Source organism: Triturus cristatus, chromosome 11 (assembly GCF_964204655.1).
Source record: "Triturus cristatus chromosome 11, aTriCri1.1, whole genome shotgun sequence".
NCBI lineage: Eukaryota > Metazoa > Chordata > Amphibia > Caudata > Salamandridae > Triturus > Triturus cristatus.
In genome coordinates, this window is record NC_140594.1 from 832,402,404 (window position 1) to 832,429,372 (window position 26,969).

The following is a 26,969-nucleotide window of genomic DNA, read 5'->3' on the forward strand; positions in this document are numbered from 1 at the left end:
CTAATTTGATTTCTGTGTGAAACATGCAAAACACTTTTAGATGCTTGAGTAGAATTTGTTTAGCTTCAGGGATCGATAAGGGTCTCCACAGAAAGCAATATATTCCAATAAATACATCTTGAATAGAAGAATCAAATATTGGGTGGTGTCATTGTGAAACCAAGTTGCAGAAATCACAATCTGGTGTTTAAATGGGTTTGGACCATGTAATTGGAACAATTCTAAAGTACTCACTAGATGCTTGTTACACACATATTTGACACACACAGGCATAGGGGGCAGATTTATGAGCCCCTTGCGCCACTTTTGCGTCACTTTTCCCATGTTAAAAGTGACGCAAAAGTGGCGCAAGGAGCTCATAAATCTGCCCTAAAGTGTTTAGCCATAATGTCAAGATATTTTGACCGAGTGCCAAAGCCAGAGTTAGGATTCGATGCTCTCTAAAAAAAATAACACCCTGGAGACACAATGGATATAATTGCACAGGCATAACTTTAGTGCCTCTCTAAGGGCATGTTGGTCTTTTCTTTTTTGCTTAGGGGTGTCGCACAATACAAATGAGTTATTTTTAAGGACAGTGGTCCCTAGAAAAACAACAGTAAAAAGGGGGAAATTAAGGTAGACCCACTCAGTGCTATATTTGTATAACAGCCGGACAGAGGTCAGATATTTAACATTTTAAATTTGAGTAGGAACAATACAGACAAGACATTTTGTAAGTGGGAGACAAGCCTGCATCCAACTAAACCAAGAGGGACAAACAATGAAGAACACCAAAGGCTCAGACAAAGCTGTAGGTATGTTAAACACACAATTTTCAATGTAACAAACAAATTGCAAGAGAACACCTTTACACATTAAATGACAATTTAGAGCAATGTATAAGGTGTATCGGGTGTCGACGACGTTTCGATCCATATATACAATAAATGGATCATCATCAGGACATTTAGAATAAGCATGTCTGTGTGCAATTGCCTGTAATAACTGAGGTACAATTAGGAGAAGGAAAAGGGGGGGAGGAAATACTAATAATTAAAAGAAAGCACCGGTTCAGGTACACACATAAGAGTAAAATATGGACTAGTCTGCACTCTTGACTCCCTGTCTCTTAGCATATTACTGCTTGTTGCTTTTTATTTATTTATTTTATAATTTTATATAGCGCTGAATCACCCCCGAGGGGTATCTCTGCGCTTGGAAACAGATGACTGATCAGGCCCGAAGATTAGAAAAGATGGGTTTTTAGTAGCTTTCTGAACTGTAGGAGAGGCATTTCACCACGGAGATGCTGGGGGAGACTGTTCCAAAATCTGGGAGCCAGATAAGAAAATGCTTTGCCTCCCATACGCGTTTTGTTGATTCTAGGAATCGAAAGAAGCCTTTTTGAACCGGATCTGAGAGAACGCCCTGAAGTGTAGATGTTAAGTTTTCTAACAAGATAGGAGGGGCTGAGCCTATTCAGAGCTTTAAATATCATAGAGCCCATTTTGAAATCCACTCTTTTTTTGACTGGTAGCCAGTGCAAATTAGACAGCTGGGGCAGAGAGGGGGTCCTAGCGGGTGCCCCGATTACCAAGCGTGCTGCCGTGTTTTGTATTACCTGTAATTTACCCAGTGAGGCTACATGCGTAGAAAGAAGCAAGGCATTGCAGTAATCAATTCTACTCATAATGAGTGCCTGTATCAGGGTCTTTCTGGTGGAGATGGGGAGCAATGGGAAAATTCTCCTAAGCAGGCTCATAATATGATAACATGTGCCAACAGAAGTATTAATGTGGGAATCAAGGGTGAGTTTCAAATCAAGTTTGACGCCCATAATTTTGACCTCCTCCTTGGGGGTAGGGACTTTACCCAACTCAGGCCACCAGCTGGGCGACCAGCTGATGGTCGCACCCCCAAACAACATAATCTCAGATTTTTCAGAGTTCAACTTGAGGTAGTTTGTTTTCATCCAGGAGGCAATTGCACTCATGCCATGGGAGAAAATATGTTGTATGTCAGGTCTATTTTTATTGAAGGTGAGGAGGAGTTGGGTATCATCTGCATAAGAGATGGGATTAAATCCCAGTTCCCTCATAAGTATAGCCAGGGGGGTCACGTAGATGTTAAACAAAGTCGGGCTCAGACATGAGCCCTGAGGGACACCCCTGGTAACCTGTGAGGGAGTAGAAGAGAAAGAACCAAGAGTCACAGCCTGAGTTCTGTTGGTCAGAAAATCAGACAGCCACTTCAATGCAAGACCACTGATCCCAATCCCCTGTAATCTGGACAGCAGAACTCGATGAGAAATGGTGTCAAATGCTGCAGAAAGGTCAAGCAGCACCAGAAGTGCCGCTTGACCTTGGTCCAGAGCCATCCTGATGTTGTCTGTTACTTCCACTAAGGCAGTCTCTGTGCTATGTTTAGCACGAAAACCAGATTGAGAAATATCGAGTGCGCGTGTAGACTCAATGAAAGCAGATAGATGCTTATTAATGTGCTTTTTGGTGATCTTGCTCTGTAGGGGAATCAACGAAATTGGACGATAGTTGGTTAGTTCGTCAGGGGAGATTTTTTGATTTTTACGTATAGGAATAATTTGAGCATGTTTCCAGCTTTGTGGTGGGCTGCCAAATGTCAGAGAGCTATTGATAATAGTGCATATAGGAGCGGCAAGCTGATCCGCAAATTTAGAGGCGACTTTGGCTGGGATAATATCCAGGGGAGATCCAGATTTGGTGCATTTCAGAAGTAACTGTACTTCAGTGCAAGTAATGCTGGGAAAAGTGAGTAGGGAAGACTTTCCACTGACAGGGTCATAAGTAGCTGCATCGGGGATAGGGGAGGAGGTATTGGAAAGTGTGATTTTTTGATAGATATTTTCAATCTTTTGTATAAAAAAGGTAGAAATACTATCACATAACGATTGGGAAGAAATGTCTCTAGTTTCGCAGGATTTAGGAATGGTAAAATCACGTACAATTTGGAAGAGCAATCTGGAATTGTTGCCGGCATGTTCCAGTATACAGGCAAAGTGCATTTTGCGAGCCATTTTAACGTGATTGTGGTATGTGGTTAATGCAGCCTTATAAATGGATTTGGCTTGTTCATTATGCGAGCATCGCCAAATACGCTCTAGCTTCTTGCAAGAACTTTTCTCTTCGCGAAGGGCAGACGAGTACCAGCTCGTATCGGAATTTTTGGGTGAGTGTGTAGGAGGTTTCAAAGGTGCCACTTTATCAAGTAAATTGATTTCTCTAGAGTTAAAGAGGTCAAGTAGCTGGTTGACATCACAAGACATGCTATCCCAGTCCCACGTCGAGAAAAGCGAGGAAAGATGATTTGCCATCAGTTTATGCCAAAGTTTATACTGTCGAGTAGCAGGGTTATTGGTAGCGACAGGGGAATGGTCAATGGGACCAGAAAGTTGAAACTGTATTAGAGAGTGATCAGACCATGTGAGTGGGAAGGTCTCACCACATTTAATATCCTGTGAGTTAGCGAAGATAAGATCCAAGGTTTGACCTGCGATATGGGTGGGGGCAGAGTTGGTTTTTGCCAGACCGCAGGCTGCTAGGTCTTGCAGGCATAGTCTTGCATCTTGATTGGAAGCATCTTCGCTGTGGATGTTAAAATCTCCGAGCAGGAGAAATTGACGTGAGGCAATTATGTGAGGGGAAATGAAGTCGAGCAGCGGGTTGGTGAAGTCAAGTACAGAACCAGGCGGTCTGTAGACCAGTGCACCCTTCCAGCTACAACGTGCAGATAAATCCAGTCTAAAGACAAGGCATTCAAATGCTGTTGTCCCCAACTGATCCAGTATAGTAACTGTTAGCTCTTCTCTATGTATTACGGCTATACCTCCTCCTATTTTCCTCAATCTGTCGCATCTAAGTATCCGATATCCCTCCGGAATAGCTAAGGCGATAGCAAGGGTGGAGGCAGGTTTGAGCCAGGTTTCAGTAATGAAACCTATGTCAGGTTTTAAATCAGTCAAGGTATCCCAAATATCAATGGCATGTTTTGGGAGCGATCTAACATTAGCTAGAAAACAACTCCACTCACAATAGGTCTCAATAAGAGGTGAGAGTTTTGGAGACGTAAGCTTTAAGGATTCAGTTAATGTTGTACAGACACGCGGTGATAATGCAAGTACAGAGTTGCAAGGATGGAGCATACTCTGAAATCTACAGAACCGACAAGAGAAAGGGCCCTCTAATGAGTGGTAACTAAGGGGCAAGGCATTACAGCAAGCATTGTTGAGGTCCGTCAAGTGCTTGCGTGAGTATGTACGTAAGGAATTCTTAAAAGATGATATAGGCAAAGTTAAACTAACAGAGTTCCTGGCTGCTGGCGGCAGACTGGCGCGGACGGGCGCAGACGGGCTTGCCTCTGTCATCACTTTACACAGCTCACTCCTTATTGAGCTTGTACTGCATCCTCTCACTCACTCTTCAAGTTGACCAGTTATTTTCACTCCTATTCAACCCCTTCATCCTCTCCCATCATCCACACCCCTCTCACTCATGTTATCCTCACACTGACATTTCCATCTCCATCCTGCCTCACTCAGTATCCTTACTCATTGTTATTGTACCACCCTATTGTCTCCTTGCTTACTTTCATCAACCCCGTTTGGTAAAAGCAGTCATCCTCAGTCATTTTGGAAGCCTTTCTCTGGCATGCATGGATGCACCTCTGGCTACTTGCCCGTCATCTTGAATCCAACATCATCCCAACCTCCCTTATCATCTTCGTTTTCTATTATTCAACCCGCCTTGCGTGTCACCCCCATGTGGCAAGTCATCTATCCCCAAAAGTTGTGAAAACATCCAGCCAAAACTGTGAAAGCTTTTTTTTGCATTTGAGTGTTATATATCGCGACCTCGACCCGAAGGTATCAGAGTGCTCTACGCAAGCACAAGTTGCTTTGCCGACAGACACATTCATTTTTGTTTGACAGGGGGAGATTATGTGATTTGCCCAGACTCACATGATGTTGCGACTCAAACCCATTTCCCAGCTGCGAGGACAACCGCTCTAGTGGTCAGGCCACATTGTATTTTATATTGATGCTATGATGGCCAGTCGTGTGGTTATGCACATCTTTTTAACTGATGATGTTAGCCTTGTAATACATCGTCCAATCACTATGTGACTTCTTTTAAGCAGCATTGTGATTAGCCAATTTATGTCCAACTGTTGGGTTGTGTGGAATGTGAGTGTGGAGTGTGGGGCGTGAGAGTTCCCTGCATGGAACTAGGGATCAGGGTTGGATGGCAGTTGCTTCCGGACGTGGATCGAGACGGATGAATTAAAGAGAAGCTCCTATCTGCACTGTGAGTCTGCTTCTGTTCACTGTGACGAGCTGGTCCGTCTGCTTCTGCGTCCCTGTGACTGCACGCCTGTTTCTCTGGGAAGGCTATGACCGCCATGCTATTGTTAGTGGCAGTTCCCTGCCTCTTGCGGTGAAGCTGTGCCCAAACAGAGGATTTGCAGCCCATCCAAGTACTGCTAAGACCAGTGTCAGTGTTTCGAGGGTTAAGTACCCTAGACAGCGCTATAAGGTAAAGTGCAGGTTGGGGCCGCACCGGTTGGGTGACATGCGCTGCCATTTCTACCTTGTGACGGTGCTTGTGCGTTCCCACCTGCTCTGTGCCCAATTTCCCATCGAAACACACGTAATGTTTTCAATGCAGCCGCCCCCTTGGATTGGGGCTAAAAGACTAGTACACTGACTGTGTTTTCTCATTGGCCGGTGACAGGCACACCATTCCTATTAAACCTGGGACTTTATTCTTGTGACATCGGTGGCAGGCACACCTGACTTATATCTACATTTACACCTGTACCTGTACTAGGGCATGCTTTTGTGCAAATTGACATTTGTGATCTGCATTATAATGCACTAATCTGTGTTTTATTGAACACTGGTACACTGTTAGCATCTGAAATGCGTAATAAGCAAACGTTACTGTCTGGCAGCAACTCACCCACACAAAGTTACACAATGGATAGAATTCTTGTACCTCCACCCTTTCTGTAAACTGCAGGCACCCCTCCATTGATCTGGTAGCATTGGAAAGACACTTTTGAGGCATATTTAGAAGCCATGGATGGTGATACCTTCACTTAAAAAAAAAGAAAGCACTTTAATTTAGAATTTGGGTTCCGAAGCCAGGATAACCCTGAAGACTCTACCCTTAGAGGTTGATAGCACTCATGTCAGTGGTGGCAACCACGGTGATTCCATATTAATTAATGATTATGCATCTATTATCAAAACACTCGATAAGAGGTTCAACCCCAAGAACAATGTTGTACTGGAACGCCACAAATATTTCCAACGAGCACAGATTCCTGGGGAATCAATTGATGATTTTGTCGCCTCTCTAAGAACTTTGGCCGCCACTTGTAATTACAGAAAGTTCAAATATGAAATTATTCATGATAAATTAATTGAAAGAACCATCAACAAAAAGTTCCAAGAGAAGCTACTTTCCACTGAGGATCCTGATCTTGAAACTGCTCTTGGACTTGCCAGGAGCATTGAACAGTGCATGCGTGAAATTAATGAAACTACCAAGGTCGGTGATGTTAAACAATTAAGTGCTAAACATGTTTCCAAACCTGCCAAGGGTGTTAATTCTAGCCCAAGTCAGAATTCTGAAAAGGTGTCCAGTACAGCACAGAATTCTGAAACAGCATTCAGTAGGGCAAAATTCAATAGATTGAAGCTCATATGTTTCAGGTGCAGTAGTAAGTCTCATCCGGGGAATGCCAAATTCTGTTTTGCCCTAAAGCAGACTTGTTTCAAGTGTGGTAGAAAAGCAACATCGACCCCAAAACCCTTTATGCACACTGTCAAAGCCATTAAGGATGGTTTGGATAGTTTGGACGAGGAGAACAATGTATTATTAATGCTGTCCTCTTCGACTGTACAAACTGATGAAGCAGTAGAAATATCTGCCTTGCTGGGATCACGTAAAAGGAAAGCTCTGGTTTGTGTGGTTGTTGTGAACAACAGGAAGATTAACTTCTTGGCTGATTCTGGCTCTCCTTTTACACTCATAAACCAGAAGGATTTTGGAGAGTTGGAATACATTCAGCTACAGTAATCCTGTATAAAGATCTTTGCCTATGGGGGTAGGAGGGTGGATTCTTTAGGGAAATTTGAGGGTAGTCTGGAGTTTGATGGAAATCCTGCCACTTATGTTGAAGAGGGTGTGAATCTACTGGGATGGCAAGAGCAAAGGGAGTTAGGAATAATCTTGGATCCCAATCATACTGACATGGTGTTATCCTGTCAGCTACTTTGTTCTTTACTGACATGGTTGGGCATTTGATGGCTGAGGAATGGGTCTGGAACTATCCTGAGGTGTTTAGTCAATGTTTAGGAAAGCTGAAAGGCTTTCAGCACAAAATCATTCCCAAGGAGAGTGCACAAGCAGTTGCCCATAGAGTGCGTAAAGTACCTCTGAGTCTGTAAAAGGAATTACGTGTGGAGTTGAAAAGGTTGTGTGACATGGGCATAATTGAACTTATCAAGGGGTCTGAGTGACTGGCGCCGATAGGTTTGGCGCACAAGGCTGACAAGTCTATGAGACTTTGTGTGGACTTGCATGATCTGAAATCCAGTATTTGGATTGATCGCCAACCTTTGCCGAACATCAAATGTTGGCAATGTTGGATGGTGCAAAGTTTTTCACTTCTTTAGACGCCTCTTTAGCATACCATCAAGTTGAGTTTAGTAAAGATTCCAGGCACCTCATGTCTTTTGTCACGCCTGAAGGGGATTATATCTATGTCCTTATGCCTTTTGGTTTGGCGTCAGCATCAGCGGTATTCCAACGCCTGATAGGAAGTTTATTTGGAAATACCATGAGGGTTGTGTTCTTCCAGGATGACATACTGATTTATGGGAAGACTGAATCTGAACATGATGCAAGAGTGAAAGATGTTCTGGATATAGTGAAATCGATTGGATTAACCCTGAGGAGGAACAAGTGCTAGTTCTTTCAGGAAGGCGTGGACTATTTGGATCACCACATTTCAGAAAAGGGTGTGGAGCCTAAGATGAAAATCTTGAAGCTAAACAAAATGCTCCCAGACCTGTTGACAAGGACCAATTACATTCCTTTCTTGGGTTGGTGGCGTATTATGCCAAATTCGTGTTTGCGCAATTTGTTGAAAAAGAATAACAGATTTGTATGGAACAAGGAGTGTGAAGACAGTTTTTAATGTATTAAAAAATAATTTTCTGTAGGCCCGACCACTAAGACCATTCAACATCAACTATGTGACAATTGTGTCTGCTGATGCAAGCCATGATGCTATCCCCATGCAGAAAAGTCATGACGGTTCTGAGGAATCCATTGTGTTTGCATCACACACGTTGCAAGGGGCGGGAGGCACCTATTCCACCATTGAAAGAGAGGCTTTGGCATTGTGGTGGGGTGTGCAACATTTCAGGAATTTCCTTTGGGGAAACATATTTATTCTCAGAACTGATCATAAGCCACTGATGGATCTTTTCACCACTAAAGGGGGCTGCAGAGCTACTCCACGCATTGCCAAGTGGCAGCACAGGCTTCAGGAATTTCATTACAAACTTCAGTATGTGGCCGATGCAAAGAACATCGTGGCTGATTGTCTATCGAGGTTACCCCGAATAGATGCTGTTGTAGGGTAGGAATCTATTGATGAGTTGGAGATTGTGTATTTAGTATCTTCTGTGAGTGATGTGGCTAAGGGTGCCTTATCTGAACAGGAATGGTGAGTGCAGTGTGATAGGATTTCTTTCTGTTGGTTGGCCCAATTATAAGGACACACCCACTGAATGAATTCCATACAGGAGGATTGGTGAGGAATTATCTGTGGTGAAGGGAATCTTGTGCAGGTGTGGTCAGTTAGTGGTCCCTGGTTGCATGCGCAAAAATGTTTTAAACCTAGCCCATGAGAGTCATCTGGGCATTTGGCCATGAAACTTAGAGTAAGGGAGCATCTTTGGTGGCCAGGAGTGGACAGGGCTACTGAACACAATGTTTGTGATTGCTGCATATGTGTACCTAGCAACAAGACCCAAGTCAGGTGCCCTTCCCCTATTGATTTGGTTGCTGTTAAGAATACCCCTTGATGCAAACTTGCTTTCGACATTGCCGGACCTTTCGGAGTCACAGGTTGTTCACCCAAATATATTTTGATATTGGTGGATTACATGTCAAAGTGGCCAGAGGTAAAGTTTGAGGACAGTGTGAATGCCAAAGTGGTGATCAAGTTTTTTGAGGAGGTTTATTATCAGGGTGGGATTTCCGGAAGAGATGGTGACGGATAATGGGAAAAAATTGGTATCCAGGGAGATGGAAAGTTTTCTAGTGGAGAACGGCATCAGACATCTTCTCATGTCCCTTTACCACCCACGTAGCAATGGTTTAGTGGAGCGCTTGAACTGCATGATTGAGGATCCGCTGCAACTGGCTCTTGTGAATGGTTTGCATTGGAGGAAAGCAGTAGAGGACATGTTGTGGGCGTTGAGGACTACTCCTCACATCAGCTTGGGAGTTTCTTCTTTTACGCTTTTGAAAGGTAGAGTTGCTGGATTTAATTGAACAAGGTTTGGATGTCCAGGAAGTCAGTCAATGTGGGCAAGTTGGAAGGTGTGGTGGATATGAGAACTGCTGTGCAGAAGAAGTACAGCACCAGAGATGGGTGTTACAGGGCGCCGCCTGTTTGTGTTGGTGACTGGATGAGAGTTACAAAACCTGGTTTCATTTGTAAGGGATTTTCACGATTTTCTGCACCAGTTTGGGTTTGGGAGGTGAAGGATTGTGTGGTTGTTCTGGGGAATGGTAAGGTGTGGAATAAAAGTGCGGTTTCAATGATGCCTGAATCCAAGGCTGCATGTGTGAATTATAAAGTGGGTGTACAGGGGGATTCCAGCCCTGCGCATCGCTGTGTGTGTTCCTTCCAAAGATCATGTGTGAATAGACCCAAGCCCTGTCCACCAAGGCTGAGCTTCATCCAGGGTTAAGACTGCTCCTGTAAGGTTCAAGGATTACTGCAGATGCTAACTCTTGTTTGCCCTGCATTAACATTATCTATTATGTTTATTATTGTTTTTCCTATGGTTATTTGTAGTATGTTTCTTTTCTCTTGTGTTGTGAGAGAAGGGGGGTGTTTTGGGTTGTGTGTAATTTGAGTGTGGAATGCGGGGGGGCGTGGGAGTTCCCTGCGTGGAACTGGGGAGCGGGGTTGGACGGCAGTTGCTGCTGGACATGGATCGAGACAGATGAATTAAAGTGAAGCTCCTACTTGCACTGCGAGTCTGCTTCTTTTCACCCACCCAAGATATCAGGCTTTACCTGCATTTGATCCAGAGCATACCAGCTCATACCTGCCAAAGGCAATTGCAGCGGTTCCCTTTCTTTCGGTTTGACCCCTCGATGGCGGCAGCAGGAGAAAGAGTGTTGAATTAAGCCCACTTGGTTGAGCTGTGTATTTCGCCAACGTTTTGACCCACGACACTCTGAATAGGAAGGCTGTCTACAAATAGGTGCAGTAGCTACGGAAGAAGACGCAGAGAGCATTCATTTCCCTGAAGGGGACTATTACTGGGAGTATTGCCAAGGGCCTGGTCTCACTACGTACATGTCCCAAGCGCCCAGACAAGGCTTACTCTGCAGTGTCAGCTCCAAACAGGGTATGCCACTGAACTTTTGGTTCTGATCTATATTTATATGATATGTACTTTCTGACGTCATTTTTTGTTGCTCAAGGTTGTGGTAGTCTTTGAGATAAGTTTTTTTTTAGGTATTTTGTAACTAAATCTCACTGCAGAGTTAAGCTAGATGACTCTTATGTCTGTCCAGAAAGCTGTAATGTCACTAAAACTTCACAATACGATTCCAGATATACCATGAAAAAATGTACATAGGCACTTATTCACAAATATAAGAGTATGTTGACGGAAACAATGGTGCTTCTTATCTTAGTGACCAGGACTTACCTATCATAGTTATTATAGCTACATGTCATACTTACCATACCTGTGTGATATACCTATCGTACCTAAAATACCTAATGTACCATACCTAGTTCTATTGAATACTTAGCAAACCCACTATCATGGCTGCTAGCCATGCCTACCAGAATACCTACCATTACTCATGTGCCTTGCCAACCTAGCAAGGCAGTTGTGAAAACTTTAAATGTTATTGCTGTTTGCTCTGTAAAAAACACATCCATCTGAGTACACATTAAAAAAAACGGGCTTGTGGGGTATTGTGAAGTGTCTGCTACTGAAAGGGAGTGATCACACTAACAGGGAGGGTAATGGAACATTTTCTGGAACATTTGTACATAGGGTATCTGACAGAGTGGTAAACATTTAGGCTTTGTGAATGCTTGTTTGGTCATTGAAAGAATGTCTCTAGTCTCTGCCTACTCAATTACAAGCAATGCATGTTTCACAGGTACGATTCCCTATTACAACACCCCCTCTAAATTGAACAAACAAATGAAAAGCATTACTTGATATTTCTTGGTTTTTCGTGCTCTTTTTCCACTTTGTGCATAACAGTCTCTTAAAAGTGGATTTGAATTCAGTACCATTTACTTAATGTGTCATGACATGGACATTTATGTATCATATTCTTCCTTTCGCTTCACAGAGGAGAGTGTAGACTTCTATTGGCCTCAGGACATATTGAATCATCTCACAAACATTCCTCTGTCCCCGGCAGCCATTTTATCTCCCAGACACCATCTTGTAAATGTAGCACTAGTTCAGGAAACAGGAAATCTATCAGCCCCGGTTTTCAGTAGACCCCACAGAAAAGACAGACGTCTCCTGTCTTGATCTTGAAAAAGAGCCATCGTGAAACAACAACTGCAGTCATAGGAGGACTTTGCTTTAAGAATTTTGTCATTTTCTGACATTTTTACAGCACAGATAAATGAGCACAGAAAAGGTGCAATTCAAGCCCCGTGTTCGTCTTGCTGTCAGATGAGAGGAACCTTGAAATGAAATGGCAGGGTAGAGAAGGTCAAAGCTCCGTGTGCTGTAATCCCAACCATCTGTGTGCAGGCTGGTGCGATGCTCAGACTGTCATCTGCACTCTCTGCTTTGAAAATAATAGACATGAGGAAAGCTAACTCGACAGGGAGCCCAGGGGAGATAACTTGATAGAAAATGAAAAAGAGCCACCGTGCAAACGAGAGAATATCCTCAATTTCACCCTGGAAACAAAAATCAGCGGGTTCGGTAATTCAGAGAATCATTAACAGGCTAAAAACATATCAGCGCCTCAAATCTTAAAGTGAGGTCAGTGGTGCAATCCCGAAAAGGGCATGAGTTCAGCTTGGACCTAGTTGTTGGAATCTGCGGGTCGCTGTTGGCTACACTGTGCAGCCAAAAATCTGCATAAATAATATATAAAGCAGAAAGTACCAGAATGTGTTAGACAAAGGCGTATCATTTCCTAGAGATAGATCTGGTGTGTAAATGGTTATTTTTGTTCACAACTCTTTTTAAGGCATACTTTTCTTCACCAGTCAGACTCAGTTCTTTTTAGAGGTAAAATGAGCGCCTCCTTGACATAACAGCTTTACTGGCAGTCTGCTTCTCTTAAAAATGTTGAAGGTCGAGTTAACCTGAAAAGACAGAATTACACTATTATCGAGTTCATAAAATGCTAAGATGATTCTACAAATAACTGGGTACTCAATTTATTCCAAACGTTACACTTATAACAAGTTGACTGGTATAATTCTTCGTTTTGTTTCCCTTGTTCAACCTAAGAGACATAAAAACAATTAAATGCATTGTATGATAAACGGCAAAAACACTTCAGTAGAACTTAAGGAATCGCGCGAAGTGCCCCAAGTTTTAATAGCAGAATTCAAACTCTGGGGCATATCAGCAACACCCGGCGATAATTATCGCTCAGCGCTCTTAGCGTGAGGATAATTATCACCGGCTAGCGTGGATTGTTATCGCTGAGATAGCGTGCTATTAGCAACGCTTATCTCCTCAGCGATTAAAATCTTCACGCTAACTGCCTAACGTGAGATTATCTCTGGAAACCCAGCGATAATCTCACGCAATGTGGCGTTAGTTTGCTGATAGGGACTCGCAAATTTAGCCATGATATCCACCCTCTATAGGATATCATGGCTAAGTCAGTCCTGAAGCAGGCGTAAGGAAAGTAGCAATAACAGGGGTTATCGCTACTTTTCCTGACGCTATGCTTTATAGCGTGGGGCTTGACGATAGGAGAAATGTCGCTTAGCGACATTTCTCCTGTCATGTTAGGTCAAGAACGCCCACTTTACATCTCATTAGAGATGCACAGCTGGGCGTAAAGAATCCCCACGCTAAAGCAAGGTTTCACGCGTTAGCGTGGCCTTGCTAAGTAGGCGATAAAATTATCGCCACTTTTCGGCCGAAAAAGGACGCAAAAGCAGCGATAATTTTTTAACGCCTGCTTGTATGCCCCTTTGTTCCTGCTGTCTGGAATAGGCGGTTCCGGTGCTGGGTGATGTGTATCAAGAATATTCCCGATGCTTTGGGCCAGGATCTCGATGTAAGAAGTCAAGGAATGCAATGTGGGTGTGATTTACTAACTAAGGGCAGTGCTTAATTTGTAAATGTATGGGTGCCGGTGCCCGCAGCCAGAGCACTTTATGTCGGCGGCTGAAAACCAAAGCTGCATAGACATAAATCCGTCCAAGGCCTCTTTAATCCACTGTCTCACTCTTGCTGGTTCTTGCTTCATCCCTTTGTGTCGTTTTTTCCGACTTTCTCTTCCTCCTTCTTTCTATTTTGTGTGTTTTTATCTCTGCTTGGTATCGGTAAATGTCTGATGAGGAAAGATAAGTGCCAGTCCCCAAAAAACGAGTGCTGGTGGGCCCTACTGGCAACCACTGGCTCAAACTAGGCACTGACTAAGGGCCAGATGTCTAATTCATTTTTGTGGCCACAAAGGCTCTGATTCAGAGTTCACAATAAAAAAAGCTTCTAGCAATGTACTAAAACATTTTTAGTTCTCAGTAACTTTTTTCGGAGTCCTAGAATGGGTTTAGAATATAGCAAAGTTTTCCTTTTTGGAAGAGATGTGCTGTCGATGTCTCTTCCAAAAAGCAATTTCTAGCCATACATATCAAGTGTTTATGACAGGAATAGTGATCGTAAACCATTGAAAAGTTACTGACCACCAACTTGGGGTGGTGACCAAATCGCTAAGTTTACTGAATGTTAAATAAAAATCCATTAAAAATAAAAATGTTGTTAAACATGTTAGGTGTTGTTATTGTTTTGTGAAAACTATTGTTTAAAAAAATTTGTATATATTATTAAAATATATTCAAATTCATTAATCAATAAATTCCTACTTAATTTGATGACTTTGCTTTAACATTTTATTTTATTTAGTACAATAAATAATAATAAACTTTAATATTTACCCAATCATTTCCCATAATGAGATCACCCGTATGGATACACCAGCGGCCAGTCATAAGCTAATGTTAGTGGTAGCATCCCTTGACATCAAGAAGGCCTTTGACACCTTCAACTGGGATTCAACCTGGATTGAGCGGTTGAATTCAAAGCCAACTGCAAGAATATGAACTGATCATACTGTTCATACTGTCTGAAAGCAATGGGAAATAGGTGAGCGCTCCAGACAGGAATGGTCTGTGGTATCAATACTTTTTGCTATAGGCTGAGAATAGAGCATCCCTTTGGCTAACAGAAATCCTGCAATTTCACTATATGTAGGTGGTGCACTGTCACCTAAGAGCTTTGGAGAAAAGCATATTAGCATTTATGAATACTTTAGCATAGTATGTTGTAATGTTGCCCTCAAAATATACTGAGAGAAATCTTGTTTGTAACCTCAGACACCAAATTTAGAGGAAGAATGTAGTCACCTGCCAATACTGCAACTCCCATTGGAAAAAAGATTGCATTGACCCCCAAGTCTATTCTGTTTTGGTGTAAAGTCCCCTAGCCTTTGTGCTCAGAGCCACAATATTCAATTTGAATACATTGCTGAAATTACTGTATTTGTTCTCAGGACTGCAAGGGATATTGAAGACGATCTTCTCAACATTGCATTGCAGAAAGTTTGATCTTTGTCCAGAAAAAGTGCTTTCTGTGATTTGGTGTAAATACATTGACTAGTTTTTGAGAAATTAAGAGTCAAACACTTTTAATATTTTAGACAGCGTAGGATTGCAGAGCCGGTAGATCTTAAATAAGATCTGATTGGCTGCTACCACACCAACAAAGATGTGGCAGTAGCCATTTTAAGACTCAGAGACTGAGGGGCCTATTTACGGGCCGGTTTGCGTCTGATTTGCACCACGTAATGTGGTACATGCACGACACAAACCTTAAATGCAATTTTTGAAGCCGGGCAAGGCCACTTTGTGTGGCCCTGAGTGGCTTCATAGAACTGGAGTAAAGCAATACTGCACAAATCACTGTGTTGCCTCACTCTGTGCAATGGAGGTCTTCCATGAGCATTTAGTGGGTGTTCCCACGCAACTCCCATGGTTTTTTGACACATTCTCGCATTTACCATAACTGGTAGACCAGGGAATGCGCCAAAAAGATACGCCTTCTCCGGAGAGGTGTAACAAGCAGAAATATTGTCATTTCTCCTTGTTACTGCCTCTTTCTCTGTATGCTGCATTCTGTAGCACACATAGATAGAGGAATATGCCTCTCAGGAATGTTTGTGTGCAGGGACACCTACCAACGCAGACATCTTTGCACAAGGGGACAAGGGTGCCTGCGTTGGTGTCAGGATGCCAAAAGGGTACAAGAGCAGAGGAAAAGGCAGAAATGTGCTGTATTGCCTTAAATACGGTGCATTCCTGCCCTTTCCCTGTCACAAAGTGCAGCGCAGCAAATGACTTACTGTGCTGCATTGCGTGACATTCTCATAAACAGGCCCCTTAGTCCTCAGTCCTGAAAAAAGGTTAAAAAATATATAAGGGGGCACGGTAGGGATATCGTGTCCCTAGGCCTAGTGGCCAAATATATTTAAAAAAAATGTTAATGTGAATTGCAGTGGATCGGTGAATCCGCAGTGAAATTTATTTTTTAAAGGTGAGGGCACCTGCCCTATAAAAAAACAAATAAAAAAAACTCTGGGTTGGCCCAGAGCCCAGGAGCATTATAATGTAGTTAACTGTATCCCACTCCACTGTATGTGACTGCATTGTACGCCACTCCATACTGCACACTCCATGCTTTGATATTCCACTGTATGTTCCTTCACTCTACACTACTTCATGAAATTTCCTTCTATGCCACTTGGCTTTACATCACTCCACTCCACTCTGCGCTATTATACTATATGTCACTCCACTTTATTCCATTCTGCTGTGCGCCACTCCACTCTACACAGCCCTGCTCTATGCAACTCTCCCGTACAATATTTCCATTCTACATCACTTGACTCTACTCCACTCTATGCTATTCCACTCTACTCCACTTGACTCTACCCCACTCCATGCACCTCCACTCTATTCCACTCCTCTCTACACTATTCTACTCTATGCACTCCACTGTATGGCACTCCACTCTCTGACACTCTATTCTATGCTACTCCAGTCTGCGCCAATCCACTCTACGCTATTCCAATCGACACCATTCGACTCTACGCCACTCCAGCCTAACCTATTCCACTCTATGCCACTCCACGCCACTCCTCTCTATCCCACTACACTCTACGCCACTCTACTCTACCCCACTCAACTCTCTGATATTCCACTGTATGCCCCTCCACTCAATGCCACTCAACTCTACACTATTATACTTAACGCTACTCCAGTTTAAGCTCTCTACTGTACATCACTCAACTCTATGCTACTCCACTTTACCCAAAACCACTGTACGCCAGTCCACTGTACTCTATTCCGATCTATACCACTCAACTCTATGCCACTGCCTGCCATTCCACGGTATGGTACTCAACTCTGACACTTCAATCAACATTATTTCTCTCTATGCCAGTCCACTCTATGCCTCTTCAGTGTATGCCACTCCACTGTTCACTAATACACTGTAGACTACTCCATTCTAAACCACTCCACTTTATGCCACTTAATGCCACTCCACTCTATGCCACTCAAAGCCATGCTATTTCATTTTACGCTATTCCACTCTACGGCAATGAACTCTGTGCTACTCTGCCACACTGCACTCTGATTTTACACTCTACGCCACTCCACATTCAACAATTCCATTCTACGCCACTCCAACTCATTCCATTCTATGCCGCTTCATGCTACACTATTCCCCTCAATGCAATCCATAAGTATGCAACTCCACAATATGCCACAATCCTGTACACAATTCCACTCTACACCACTCCAATCTACCACACTCCAATCTATGGTATTCCACTCTGTGTCACTCCACTGTACAACACTTCACTCTATGCCACTCCACTCTATGCTATTCAACTGTATGCCACATCTAGTCTACACTAATCTACTGTGTGCCATTCAACTCTTTGGTATTCCACTGTACACCACTCAACTCTACGCCACTATATGCCACTCCATTTGAAGCCATTATACTCTGCGCCACTCCCCTCTATGCCAAACCACTCTACACTATTCCAGTGTATGTGACTCCACTCTCCAGCACTCTACTCTATTCCAGTGTATGCCACTCCACTCTATGCCACGCCACTCTACAACTCTCCACTCTGTCCAAGTACACTGTATGTAACTACACTCTAACCCAATCCACTTTACACCACTCCACTCTATGCCATTCCACTAAGCGCCACTCTACTATACCCACCTGCACTGTACGCCACTCCACGGTACACCAGTCCATGCTATGCTATTCCACTGTATGCGCTCTTATTCTATACTGCACCACTCCATCCCAATCCACTATATGGCACTCCATTCTACGCCACTCCACTATACACCACTCCACTCTATGCCACTTCACTCTATGCTGTTGTACTGTATGCCACTCCACTTTATGCCTCTCTACTGTATGCCACTGAACTCCATACCACTCCACTCTACCCAACTCCACTCTATGCCACTCTACTCCATGCTTTTACACTGTACACCACTTAACTCTGTGCCATTTTACACCACTCTACTGGATGGGATGCCACTCCATTGTATGTTACTCCACTCTACCCCATTCCAGTACATACCACTACACTCTATGCCTCTCCACTCAATGCCACTCAACATTACACCACTCCACTATGTGCCACTCCACGCTATTGTAAGTCCCCACTACTCGACTGTATGCCCTCCACTCAACACCACTCCTCTCCACACTATTTCTGTCTATGCCACTTGACTTTACACCACTCTATGCTACTCTGCTCTACACTATTCTACTGTACCTCACTCCACTGTGCATCACTCTATTGTACATCACTCCATTCTATTCCATTCTACGCCACTTGACTGAATGCCACTCTTCGCCACTCCACTCTGTGCTAGTCCACTTTACTCAATTGGACTCTACCCCACTTTATGCACCTCTATAATACGCTGCACCTTTCTATGCCATTCCACTCTATGATATTCTATGCTACAGCAATTTACTGTATGGCACTCCACTCTACCTCACTCAGCTCTATGCCACTCCACTGTACTCCACTCTATGTCAATCTACTCTATGCTATTCCACTCTATGCATTCCACTTGACAGCACTCCAGCCTCAGCTATTCCACTCTAGGCCACTTCATTCTATACCATGCTACTCTATGCCACTCTACTCTACACCACTTAACTCTTTCATATTCCACTGCTCACCACCCGCTCTTATCCACTGCACCATACAACACACCACTCTACATTTTTGTACTTCACGCCACTCCAGTTTCACCACTCTCCCGTACACCACTCAACTCTGTCTCTTCACTCTACCAAACACCACTCTGCTCGACTCCACTGTACAATATTTCACTCTGCACCACTCAACTCTACTCCACTGTACCCCAGTCCACTGTACAGTATTCCATTCTATCCACTCCTCTGTATGCCACTACAATCACTGCTATTCCTCTCTACCCACTCCACTCTATGCCTCTCCACTATGAGCCACACCACTCTACGCTACTCCACTCTATGCCACTCCCTTGTATGCCACTCAACTCTATGCCACACCCCTCTACACCACTCCACTCTTCTGCAATTCATTTTATGCTATTCCACTCTGTCAAAGGACTCTTTCCCACACTACGACACTCCACTCTACACTATTCCATTCTTAATCACTCAACTCATCAGTACTCCACTCTAAGCCACTCCACTGTATGCCATGCCACTGTATGCATCTCCACTCTAGCCATTCCACTCTACGCCATTCCACTCTACAATATTCCATGCTACGCCATTCCATTCTGACACTCCACTCCACAGTACTCCATTCTATACTACTCCATGCAGTGCTATTCCACTCTACACAACTCCACTGTGAACTACAACAGTGCAAGCTAATCCACTCTATTCAACTCCACTCTATGCAACTCCACTCTAACCCACGCCACTCTTCTCTATTCCACTCTATTGCCCTACACTGTATGCTACATCATTCTATGGCACTTCATTCCATGCTATTCCACTGTACGCCACTTCAGTCTACGCCGTCTACTGCACTGTACGCAAATGCAATGTACACCACTCCACTCCATGTTATTTCAGTGTACCACATTCGACTCTACACCACTATTTGCCACTCCATTATAAGCTTTAACACTCTAGCACCACTCCACCCTATGCCACTATGCTCTACACCACTCCAATCTACACTCTTCCAGTGTACATGACTTAGCTCCATGGCACTATATTCTATGCAACTCCAATGTATGCCACTCCGCCTTACACCACTCCACTCTGTGCCACTCCACTCAACACTGTTCCACTCTACATTACTCTACTATATGCTACTCCACTCTACAACACTCCACTCAACACCAGTAAACTGTAGGCTACCACACTGTATGCCAATCCACTGTACGCTACTCCACTGTACTCCACTGCACTGTACAATATTCAACTCTATGCCACTCCACTCCACTCTATGCCACTCCATTGTAGGGTACTCCACTCTACACCACTCCACTCCATGATATTTCCCTCTATGCCACTTAACTCTACACCACTCAATGCCACCCCACTCGATACTATTCTACTGTACGTCACTCCACTTTATGACACTCTCCTGTACACCACTCCTCTCTATACACCTCGACTTTACGCCATTCCAGTGTACGCTATTCTTCTCTATGATACTCAACTCTAATACACTCTATGCCACTCCACTCGGCGCTAAACAGCTCTACTTCACTTGACTCTACTCCACACTAGGCACCTCTGCTATAAGCTATTCCATTCTATGCCACTCCACTGTACACCATTTTACTTTACACCACTCGACTCCATGCCACTCCACTCTACACTATTCTACTCTAAGCGTCTTTCTGCATGGCACTTTACTCTACCCCACTCCACTTTACCGCACTCCACTTTACCACCCTCCACTTTACCCTCCTCCACTATACCCCCTGCACTTTGCCCCACTCGACTTTGCCCCACTCCAATATACCCCACTCCACTTTACGCCACTCCATGCCACTCCACTCTATGCCACTCCACTCTATGCCTGTCCAATCTAAGCTATTCCACTCTACACTACCTCACTTTATGCCACTCCACGCTATCCCACTCCACTCTCTTTCACTCCACTCTATGCCACTCCGTCTATACAACACAACTCCTCGATAAGCTACTCTATGCCATTCCACACTGTGCCACTCCAGTGCACACCACTCCAGTTTACCCCACTCTACTGTACACCACTCAACTCTATGCCACTCCACTCAACCCAACCCCACTGTTCAATATTCCACTCTATGCCATTCAACTCTACCCCATTGTACGCCAGTCCACTTTACGGCATTCCACTCTACACCACTCCACTGTATGCCATTCCAGTCAACACTATTCCATTCTAAGCCATTCCACATTTGGTACTCCACTTTACGCCACTCCACTGCACACCAGTCCCCTAAACACCAATACACTGTTCTCTACTCTACTGTACACCAGTCCGCTGTACGCCATGCCACTCTATGCCACACCACTCTACACCACTGAATGCATACTATTTCACTACACCAATGGACTGTACACCACGCTGCTACACCCCAGTCTACACTATTCCACTCTATGCCACTCCACTCTACAGAACTCTACTCTATGCCACTCACCTCTATGCCACTCCACTGTATACAACCCCACTCCACACTACTGCATTCTACTCCACTCCATGCATTACACTCTATGGCAATCCAGTCTCCTCCAATCATTGGTACACCACAACACAGTACACTGCATCACTCTGCACCACTCCACTCTAATCCACTCAATGGCACTCCCCTGTATGGCACTCCACTCTACACTATTCCACTGTATGCCTCTCCAGTCCAGGCCACTCTATTGTACACCACTCCACTGTATGCCTTTAACTGTACATCATTCCACTCTACACTGTTCCACTGTACCACACTCAATTTTACGCCAGTATACACCACTTCATTATACACTTTTGCACTCTAGCACCACTCCACTCTGTGCCACTCCCCTCTACGCTATTCCAGTGTACACCACTCCACTCTTTGACACTCTATTCTATGCCATTCCACTGTATGCCAATCCAATGTACACCACCTCACTTTACTCAACACTATTCTACTGTGTATCATGCCATGTGATGGTATGCATCTCCACTCTCTACCACTCCACTCTACACTGCTCCTTTCTACACCACTCCACTCTATGTCACTCCACTGTACACACCTCCACTGTATACCTCTGTACTGTATGCCACTCCACTGTATGTCAATCCATGCTATGCTATCCATTCTGCACAGCTCCAAAGCACCACTTCACTGTATGCCACTTCATTCTACACTACTCAACTCAATGCCACTTCACTCTATACCACTCTTCTGTGCAAAACTCCATTGAACACCACTCCAGCCCATTCTATTTCAATGTATGCCACTTGACTGTACACCGCTCTGTGCTCCTTCACTCTACACTATTCCACTCCACTCTAGTCCAATGTACGCCACTCCACTCAATGCCACTTTAATCTATGCCACTCCACTCTAAGCCAATCTACTGTCCACTATTCCACTCTGAACGACTCCTTTCTATGTCACTCCAATGTACGCTATTCTACTCTATGCCACTACACTCTAAGCCACTCTACTACATGCCCCTCCACTTAACTCTACTCCACTCTACACTTTTGCGCTGTATGCCACTGAACTCTACACCACTCCACTCTATGATATGTCACTCGGGAAACATCCATTACAACGCTGTCATTACAACGACCTACCTTTACAACGCAACTGCCTTTACATCGCATAGCTTTACAATGCATGCCATTGCAACACATATCACTACAACACATGCCCTTACAAGGCATACCATTACAACGCATACCATTACAATGCATTAGAAGGTAAGTAATGGAGATTTTTTTAGTTTTAGGGTGGGTATGGGTTTTGGGGTACATGGGAATAGTAATTTTTACCCCTACACTATCCAGCACTTTCCCTACTGTTGCACTCACTGGAGTGGGAATAGTAATTTTCACGCCTACACTATCCAACACATACCCTACTGTTGCCCTAAAAGTATTATGCGTTGTAATGGTATGCGTTGTAATGGTGTGCATTGTAATGGAATGCGTTGTAATGGTAGGTTTTAAAAATGCGTTGTAATGGCATGCGTTGTAAAATCATGCGATGTAATGGTAGTTGCGATGTAAAGACTGTGTTGTAAAAGCATGCGTTGTAATTGCTTGCGTTGTAACGTCATATATTCATTTCACTCTACGCCACTCCACTCTATGGTATCCACTTTAAGCCACTCAAGTCTATGTTGTTGTACTGTATGTCACTCCTCTTTACACCAGTCTACTGTACACCACTGAACTCTATACCACTCGACTCTACCCAACTTCACCCTATGAAACTCTATTACACACTTTTCCACTCTACGCCACTTGACTTCATGCCACTGTATGTTACTCCACTGTACACTATATCATTGCATGCCACTCTTCTCTACCCTTCTACTCTATGCCACTCCACTCCACATTGCTGCACTCTATGGCACACAACTTTACACAACTCCATTATACACCACTCCCATCTACTGTATTGCACTCCACTCTGGTCTACGCCACTTCACACTTTGTTATTCCACTCTACACCACTCCAGTCTACCCCACTCCATTCTAAGCTATTCCAATCTATGCCACTCTGCTCTACACCACTCCACTCTGCACTGCACCACTCCACTATTTGTTATACCACTATGTACTGCTTGGCGCCAATGCAGGCACCCTTTCTCTATGGTGCAAGGGTGCGTGCGTTGAAGTTAGGATTGTTTTTGGGCAGAAGGGTACACCATCCTGCACAAAAACAATCATTTGATGCTTTTTACTCTTGCTATGTGTGCTGCAGAATGCAGCACACATAGAAAGAGGAAAAGGTGTTGAGAAAAAAAAAAATTCTCCTCGATAGACCTCCTCTGGAAAGGCATAACGTCTTGAGACATTCCCAAGTCTACCACTCAAAGTATATTTGGGAATGCTCCAAAAGAACACCCATGGTCCACCAATGGAAAACCTCCATGGGATAAAGTAACGCAAGGCAGTGACTCACACATCCTTGCGTTACTTCAGATTTAACAAGCCCCACAGGGCCAAACAAGGTGACTTGGTAAATCTCATTCTAGGTTTTGCATTGCCGTGTGTCCCCTTGCGTGGCACAAGGGCGATGCAAAACCTTTGATAAATATGCCTCTATATTTAAAATGCATGCACTACCTTTAAATTATTATACCTTTATATGTTACTACTATAAAAGCCAAACAAACTAGACAAACATTAGAAATTATAAAATTATAGTTATACCTTAAATTTATCCTTCAAATTATTACAACTTGTACACCACTATATACAGTGTAGTGAACTCACTGTAGTGAAACACTACATTAACTTTAACTTGTGCTTTCTCAATGCACTGCTTATACCCCTTTATATTACATCACTTATACAATCGTAAATTAGCACAACTGTTATTACATTGTAATTCACATGATTTGTCACAACGCAGTGCATGTTAGACTGGTGAGTTATAGGTAATTTAGTGTGGCCACTGAGATGCCTGCTCCGTATTCCTGTGCACATGTCTATCCAAAATATGAAGGAGGTAACCAGTCCATCAATCCTCATCCACTCCGACCATGTGCAGGAGAGGAAGAATATGGAGCTCTCCCTGTTCTCCTGTCCGGGAGAATGGGTGGGGTTGTGAAAGAGGATGCCAGATCTGTGCCAACACACAATCTATGTTTGTCTGAGGGAGTTGGCCATGCCACTCAGGGTGGGCTTCTGTGTGGCCCAAGAAGGACTGCATCCCGGGTGTCCCATAGACGCAGGGGCACCTAGATAAAAAAGCCAGAGCTTTTCAGTTTGACACATCAAAGCTAAGGGCTAGAAAATCTGTGTACTGGGTTTCATAATGCCCCAGGAAGAGCAGGGGCATCATACATGATTTAGACTTTATTGTTGACACCGGGAGGAGAATAGCAGGCCCCAAATGAGTCCCATTATTCTTTGTTAATATTGCCCTAATTCTCTCAGGTCGTCAAATCAGTGACTCTGGGAGAGGTTGGGGATCGTTCAAGCACTTTTGAAGACAAGGAATTTAGCTCACAGGTTCTAAAAACGCAAGGACACCTGCTGTCTTAAGGCTACATTGTAGAAAGTAGAAAAGTGGAAAAATTAATGCACACAGTGTATTGAAAATTGATATGCTTTAGTGACAATGACAAATGTAACAATGAATCTCTGCATGTTGTGATGAATGTCATTATAAGATCATACCATCCTTATTGTTTTTAACTTTGTTGCATTGTTTTTTTGGGACCTATTTCTGAGGTTAAGGTGGTGAGACCTGAAAAAGCAAGTAGGTCCTTCCTTTTGATAACATTAACCCCATTATATGGTGCTTAGAATTTTGTATGGATGATTGTGGTTTTAGGGTTTAGTGCTTGCTGGGTGTGTGGACGTTTAGGAAGGCATCGCCATAGGTATTTACAACTGTCATCATGTGTATATTGTAAGTAAATGCATAGTATTGTGTAGTGAGTGTGCTGTAAAGTACTTTTCCTTTTTAAATGTGGAAGCACTAACTGGCAATGATTTATTTGGTGTTATTTGTTGTGCACTTGCTGACTGGAGTACTAGTTCACAGAACCTCCCCTGTCAAGGCCTTGAACTGCTCTGTGTAGATACCCCAAGAGATTCAATTTCTACAACATGGTACAAGGTTCGCCGTAAACAAAAGGTTGCAGATGTACTATTTGAGAAGAACCTACACTCTTCCTAACTAATAAATCACTTTCTTACATCCTCAAACAAGTATGGTCATTCCCCGTTCCACTCTAGAAAAGGTCAGATTTTTACTTTAGCCATGGGTTGGTATAAATCCCTTTCCAGGATGGGAAAAGGAATGGATTACCACCGAACTTGCTGAAGATGACAATTTTTTTCATGTACAGAAAAACAAGTGTGCAAGTTTGCACAGGGGATCCTATTCCTCTGTGTGGAGTTCTCGACTATTGAGAACTCAGCACAGCAGGAATAGGATCCCGATGGGTCCGATGAACTAGCCAGAAATCTGCATATAAATCTGCCCTTGACACAGCTTTTCATGTGAGTTTCTGTGAATCTTTTGAAATCCCAGTTGTAAATCTACATTTGCATGCAGTTCTAAATCTATGAGTGTAGATTTACTCCTTTCTTTGTGAATTGAGTGCACTTGGTGCTTGTGAGATATCTGTAACTAAAATATTAGGTAATCATATATTTATGAATTATTTTGAAGTGCTTATGTGGCTATGTTTTAATGGTGCCTTGATTTTAAAGTGACACCTTTGCTTTAAGGCCTTGGCTCCACAAATTAAAGTAGGATTTCACAGTGCTATGGCTGTTGGGTTTATCACTGAGTGTATCCAAAATATATGCAAATAGAGTGTGACAATTCACACATTTTAGACATTATTATGTGTAAACTGTTTTTGACAGTTTGTTAAAGTGGCACAGAAAGAATAAAGCCTCAGGTTCTGTGTTTAATTTGTTTCTTGGCACCCATCATGAGTAGAAACATTTCTCCATAAAATTGGACAGCTTTCAGTGCTAGATATATATTACAGAGAGCTTAGAGGGCTATTGTAAGTGTAATGAAATAACTACATATTAGGCAAGAGTAAGTTTGCATAGAAAATTGTGGTTTGACCTCGGTTATTATAACTTATCATTTTGAGTTACTGTATCACTAGTAGGCCAATGATTACAATTACTGATGGAGAGGTAGAACTAGTATAGCAGGCTGAAATGAGAAAGAAACAATAATTATACGTACACTCAATGTGCCTTTTTAAATGTACAGCATATCAGGTCAATTTGCACTGCAAACAGCTGGTCACTTCCTAGACTCAGTCCTAACATTGTGATGTCACTCTGCAGTAATCATAAGACAGCTTTCTTACGTGATCACCTCTCCTCAATGCTACAGGAACCCTTTGTGGATCTATGTGCACTGGACTGCAACTCCATAAATAAACAACAGTAACATCACAGTATGTACATCAATCCTGCATATTAATTAATGTCACTTACCAGAGACAATTGGAACTGCAGTGTTTCCATTGATGATATCTTGAGGACCTGCTCTTGTTCAAGGAAGGAACGTCAAACCTCGTGCCTCACTTACTTCATTACTTCTGCAATTTCACTGCTGCATTAGCATCTTCATACATATTAACTATCAGGCGATCAGTCAAGGCATGGTGCTTCAACCCCTTGGTTTTCTTCCAAAGCGTTGTGGTTGTGTTACTGCTT